Genomic DNA, 7,144 nt, shown 5'->3' with positions numbered 1-7,144 from the left:
CCAGTGTCAATACACCCATAGTACCTGTGCCGACGGCCAGACATTTAAGAATCTTACCCGAGGGTTGAAATTGTTCTGTTATAATTCTGGATTAAGGAATGATTTTTCTTCCACATTAAATTCACCAGGTAATTTCATGAAGTGCAAACTTTGATATCATAATTTTCAGCAAATCCGAGTTATCTTGGACTGTGATCAGCTATTGTTGACGTTCGTTATTTGATTGTTGACGTGACGTCATACAGCTGTCATGACGGGGTATTAACACCACTTTTACCCTGGGATCAGACTAATAGAATCTTCCCTACCTTGAGGGTTTGACAGTCAGAGAAATCTCCAACCCGAGGGTTAGACAACCAAATAAATCACCCGAGGGTTGGGGATTTCTCTGTTACACCCTCAAGTTAGGGGATGATTATTTTTCTCCCATCCTATTATTTCAGTCACAGCTCAACCGACAGTAGTCTGCCATGTTTGTAATCAAAAGCACATGTGGAGTATGAACATCGTCATTCACTTTTGATCATTCTTGTATGCATCAACTCATTGAAATGTATCCTTATGATGTTAGCATTAGAAAACCATGACCATAGAGCTTTTACTTTTTGTGATTTTTCAAAGGCCTTCGATCGAGTTTGGCATAGAGGCCTTATATACAAACTTCATCAACATGGTATTTCAGGCAGTCTTCTTAATTGGATAACAAACTATCTTTTTGAGCGTAAGCAATCCGTCTTTATTAATGATTCACATTCTTCTGTAAGAAATATAAACGCCGGTGTTCCCCAAGGTTCAGTGTTAGGCCCTTTATTCTTCTTGTTTAACATTTCAACCGAACTTTCCTCATTATCTCGTCTTTTTGCTGACGATATGTTGCTTTCATACTCATCACCAAACCTAGAAAATATTGTAAGTGAAGTAAATAAAGACCTAAAACTCTAGAGAAATGGTCTAAAAATTGGCTGATGTCCTTCAATCCAAAAGACCGAAATCATGATTGTTTCTGATATAAATCTATCCTTTCAACCCAAATTTATTTGTAATGATACTTCCATCCTTTTAACAGATAACCACAAACACCTTGGAGTTATACTAAGTAGCGATGGCAAATAGAATAAACATGTAGACAAACTTATCAAAAAAGTGGCAAAACATATAGCAACCCTTGGTAAAATAAAATGGTTACTCAGTAGAAATAACTTTGAAACACTATATTTAACGTACATTCGACCCTTATTAGAGTATGCATGTGAAGTCTGGGACAATTGTGGAATAGCAAATTCATCAAAACTTGAAAATATTCAGATAGACGCTGCACGAATTGTTACAGGACTACCCATATACACAAAAATTGAACATATATTTAATGAAATTGGCTGGGTTCCACTAAGTAATAGAAGGAAAAACAGAAAATTGTCCCTATTCTTAACAATTAAAAACAGTACAGCTCCAAATTATTTGTGTAACAACATACCAGATAGCATTGGGGATATTTCTCGTTATAACCTAAGAAATTCCCAACATTCAAGACAACCAAACTTTAGGCTTGAAACAATGCGCAATTCTTTTTTCCCATCAACTAAAAAAATGTGGAATGACTTAGATATATTAGGAATTTGGCTTCTCTCAGTTCATTTAAAACAAATATAAAATCAAAAGGTAAACTACATAAGTGCTTTCTGGTATGGGGTTCACGTATATTAAATATACTTCATTGCGGTTTGAGAAACCGTATGAGCTCTCTTAACTATGACCTATTTAGAGCAAATTTATCTAATACAGCTGAATGTGCATGCGGTAATCCATGTGAAGACTCGTATCACTTCCTCTGTGTCTGTCCCCTATACACCCAGCACCGTAATCTATTAATAATAGATCTACAAACTTTTCGTGATGATTTAACTTTAGACTTGCTCCTATATGGCGATCACTAATTCAACAATGACGAAAATGGCAAAATCTGTCCAAAATTATATCACCAAATGCAACAGGTTTGGTTGAATTTGATCATCTTTCTCTCTCTCTATCACTCTTTTTTCTCCGACTCTACCGGTGTTACTATCCTTTACTTCGTTACCCTATCCGGTAATATAATTTATTGTTAGATATCCAAAACAAGTATCATGTATTGTTTGCTATCCAAAATAAGTATTATTTATTGTTTGCTATCCAAAACAAGTACTATTTATTGTTTGATATCCAAAATAAGTATCATTTATTGTTTGATATCCAAAACAAGTATTACTCATTGTTTGATATCCAAAATAAGTATTATTTATTGTTTGATATCCAAAAATAAGTATCATTTATTGTTTGATATCCAAAACAAATATTATTTATTGTTTGCTATCCAAAACAAGTAATATTCACTGTATTATCTATTGTTTGATATCCAAAACAAATATTATTTATTGTTTGCTATCCAAAACAAGTATTATTTATTGTTTGATATCCAAAACAAGTACTATTTATTGTTTGATATCCAAAATAAGTATCATTTATTGTTTGCTATCCAAAACAAGTACTATTTATTGTTTGGTATCCAAAATAAGTATCATGTATTTTTTGCTATCTAAAACAAGTACTATTTATTGTTTGATATCCAAAACAAGTATTATTCATTGTTTGATATCCAAAATGAGTATCATTTATTGTTTGATGTCCAAAATAAGTATCATTTATTTTTTGCTTTTCAAAAAAAGTACTATTTATTGTTTTATATCCAAAATAAGTATCGTTTATTGTTTGATATCCAGAATAAGTATCATGTATTGTTTGATATCCAAAACTATTTATTGTTTGGTATCCAAAATAAGTATCGTTTATTGTTTGATATCCAAAATAAGAATCATGTATTGTTTGCTATCCCAAACAAGTACTATTTATTCCCTGATATCCAAAATAAGTGTCATTTATTGTTTGATATCAAAAATAAGTATCATTTATAGTTTGATATCCAAAATAAGAATCATGTATTGTTTGCTATCCAAAACGAGTACTATTTATTGTTTGGTATCCAAAACAAGTACTATGTATTGTGTGATATCTAAAATAAGTATCATTTATTATTGCTATCCAAAACAAGGACTATTTATTGTTTGATTTCCAAAATAAGTATCATTTATTATTGCTATCCAAAACAAGGACTATTTATTGTTTGATTTCCAAAATAAGTATCATGTATTGTTTGATATCCAAAATAAGAATCATGTATTGTTTGCTATCAAAAACAAGTACTATTTAATGTTTGATATCCAAAACAAGTATTATTCATTGTTTGATATCCAAAAATAAGTATCATTTATTATTGCTATCCAAAACAATTAATATTCACTGTATTATCTATCGTTTGATATCCAAAACAGATATTATTTATTGTTTGCTATCAAAAACAAGTACTATTTATCGTTTGATATCCAAAATAAGAATCATGTATTGTTTGCTATTCAAAACAAGTACTATTTAATGTTTGATATCCAAAACAAATATTATTTATTGTTTGCTATCCAAAATAAGTATCATTTATTGTTTGATATCCAAAATAAGTATCATTTATTGTTTGCTATCCAAAACAAGTACTATTTATTGTTTGATATCCAAAATAAGTATCATGTATTGTTTGCTATCCAAAACAAGTACTATTTAATGTTTGATATCCAAAACAAGTATCATTTATTGTTTGATATCCAAAACAAGTACTATTTATTGTTTGATATCCAAAATAAGTATCATTTATTGTTTGCTATCCAAAACAAGTACTATGTATTGTTTGATATCCAAAATAAGTATCATTTATTGTTTGATATCCAAAACAAGTACTATTTATTGTTTGATATCCAAAATAAGTATCATTTATTGTTTGATATCCAAAACAAGTAATATGTGTTGTTTGGAATCTTCAAACAATTATCCTGTGATGATTGATATCTCAAATCAAGTATCCTATGACGGGTGATATCACAGAAGACAACTATATTGTTTTCACTGATATCACTAAAACAGGTAGCCTGTCTTGATTGATACCCGTTTGATTCACGTGTCTCCCCAATATATGCCTACGTGATTACCGATGCATTCTTTCGTTTTACCTATGATATGGTCTATGTGTAACCCTCTACGTAGTCTGATTCTGTCTACCTTGTCAATATAAGCTATCTAAAGTGTCTACCTATAGTACCCTACCCTGTGTTGTTTGTGTACCAATTGTTCACATTTGTATAATCTGTTTGTCCCAAGCTGACTTGTATATAATTAATGACTATGAAATTCATATAGTTATACCATGCTGAAAATGTAAATAGCTTTGCCTTTTTTAGCTCACCTGCCCGAAGGGCAATTGAGCTTATGCCATGGTGCGGCATTCGTCGTCCGTCCGTCCGTCCGTCGTCCGTCTGTCCGGCGTCAACTTTTTACTTTAAACAACTTCTTCTCAATAACCAAAAGGCCCAGGGAGTAGATATTAAGCCTGAAGCATGCTGGGATGAAGGGCTACAAAGTTTGTTAAAATAAATGACCTTGACCCACTTTCAAGGTCACAGGGGTCAAATATGTTAATATCTTCAAAAAACTTCTTCTCAATAACCGAAAGGCCCAGGGTACTGATATTAGGTCTGTAGCATGCTGGGATGAAGGGCTACCAGGTTTGTTCAAATAAATGACCTTGACCAGCTTTCAAGGTCACTAGGGTCAGATGTCTTAAAATCTTCAAACAACTTCTTCTCGGTTACCAAAAGGCCCAGGGTACTTATATTGGGTCTGTAGCATGCTGGTATGAAGGGCTACCAAGTTTGTTCAAATGAATGACCTTGACCCACTTTCATGGTCGCTGGGGTCAGATGACTTAAAATCTTCAAACAACTTCTTCTCAATAACCAACAGGCCCAGGGTACTGATATTGGACCTGTAGAATGCTGGGATGAAGGGTTACCAAGTTTGTTAAAATGTATGACCTTGATCAACTTTCAAGGTCAAGGGGGTCAAATGTCTTGAAATCTTAAAACAACCTCTTCTCAATAACCAAAAGGCCCAGGGTACTGATATTGGAACTGTAACATGCTGGGATGAAGGACTACCAATTTTGTTCAAATGAATGACCTTGACCAACTTTCAAGGTCAAAGGGGTCAAATGTCGTAAACTCTTCAAACGACTAATTCTCAATAACCAAAATGTCCAGGGTACTGATATTGGGCCTGTAGCATATTGGGATGAAGGGCTACCAAGTTTGTTAAAATGAATTACCTTGACCAATTTTCAAGGTCACAGGGGTCAAATGTTTTAAAATCTTCAAACAACTTCTCAATAAACAAAAGGTCCAGGGTACTGAAATTAGGCCTGTAGCATGCTGGGATAAAGGACTACCAAGTTTGTTTAAATGAATGACCTTGATCCACTTTCAACCTGATGTCCTTGTACGACATTCAAGGTCACAGGCGTCATATGTTTAAATCTTTTAATAGGTTCTTATGAGTCAAACACTGATATTCTGCCACTTTTAAGATTACAAGTGGGAGATTAATACTAGGTGAGCGATGCAGGCCCATTGGGCCTCTTGTTCTCTACATTGTCATTATATACAAAATTATCATAATCTGTCGGTCTATCTACCTAACAATCATTTTAACTCTTACTTTTCTTTATAGCCGCAGAAACATCCTTCGGTTCTCCCCCTATGTTTTATTTTATTTTCCTTTCCTGTTTACTATTCCACCTTCCCTTCCCACTTTCCTCTTGTTTACTTCTGTGTGACCTTCACCTCGAGTCCGTTTGCACTGTTGGACAGGTGTATACGCACGTGCGCATGTTTTTTTGCCGATAGCCTACCAACCATGACCGTTCTTGATAATGGGTAACGATATAGTAGCACACAGGGTGGCGGTCGGCAATTTCTACATGCGTACACACTGTAACCACTCGAGCTCATCTTCAATATTTAATTTTTAAAATTAATTTAAATTTCGTAATTGATGAATTTAGAAATCTATTTGAAATCCTTCTTCTTACATTTAAGACCACGCAATACAGTATACTACTTTCATCCTTATCCTCTACTTTTATTATTGATTTGCATGGACAGTCATGAAAACCTTGGGCCTGATGTATCTTCCAACATACGTAGTTTAAGAAATAAGCTAACTCACCTTGAAAATATTTTAGACGAATTTCCAGTAGTATGTATCACGGGATCCCACTTAGACAACAGTATATCTGACGAAGAAATAGCACTTGCAGGTTTTAAAAATAATCCTTTCCGGAAGGTGTCGTTGTTTATATTTCGCCTTTAATTTCTGCCCAGCGGTGTTTTGATTTAGAATTTCCATCAGGTGAGGCCATCTGGGTCGAAATTATTTTTAATAACTCCTCGTATCTTTTATGTGCAGTATATAGACCAAATGACTTTGTAAATCCATTTTGGGAACAATTTGAAAACTCCATTGAAAATGCACTCGATGAAAACCCACATGTCATTATAGTTGGTGACATAAACGTTGACCTACTGGTTGAAACTCGTCATAAACTGAACGACATTATCCGCACGTATCTGTTTTCTAATGTAATAAACCAACTAACTCGGGTAGGCCAAACACGTGTATCGCTCCTTGACCCCGTGCTCGTTCCGATGTTATTGAAATTGACAGGGACATTTCGGACCATGACGCTACTCTCGTTGAAATTAAACTAAACATTTTTCTTCTTACTAACAAATTTAAACGCATGATTTGGTGTTATAAAAATGCTGATTATCCTAAATTTAATAACCTGTTAGTTTCAAAACACCGATTGGCAATACGTATTTAGAAATGCTTATACATGCGACGATATGTGTTCGATTTTTTATAGATAAGTATTTGGAATATGCCCTCTTTGTATTCCACCTAAGTATTTTACAGTTAGACCGAATGATAAACCGTGGTTTACTTCTGAACTACGTCGTGAAATTAGGATTAGAAATAGATTGCATAAAAAAATATAAAGAGTTTTTTTCTGTAGAGAATTTAGTTAAATTTAAAAACATAGAAATCATGTCAAAAATCTCAAACGTAGGACAAGAGAACATTTTTATGCTGATATTAATGGGCTTTTAGATAATTATGCAAAAACTAATCAAAAGAATTTTTGGAAACTGGTTCGGAGATTAATTATAAG

The sequence above is a fragment of the Mizuhopecten yessoensis genome, unplaced genomic scaffold (assembly GCF_002113885.1).
Source record: "Mizuhopecten yessoensis strain PY_sf001 unplaced genomic scaffold, ASM211388v2 scaffold716201, whole genome shotgun sequence".
Classification (NCBI taxonomy): domain Eukaryota; kingdom Metazoa; phylum Mollusca; class Bivalvia; order Pectinida; family Pectinidae; genus Mizuhopecten; species Mizuhopecten yessoensis.
Note: the sequence above shows the minus strand (reverse complement) of the source record.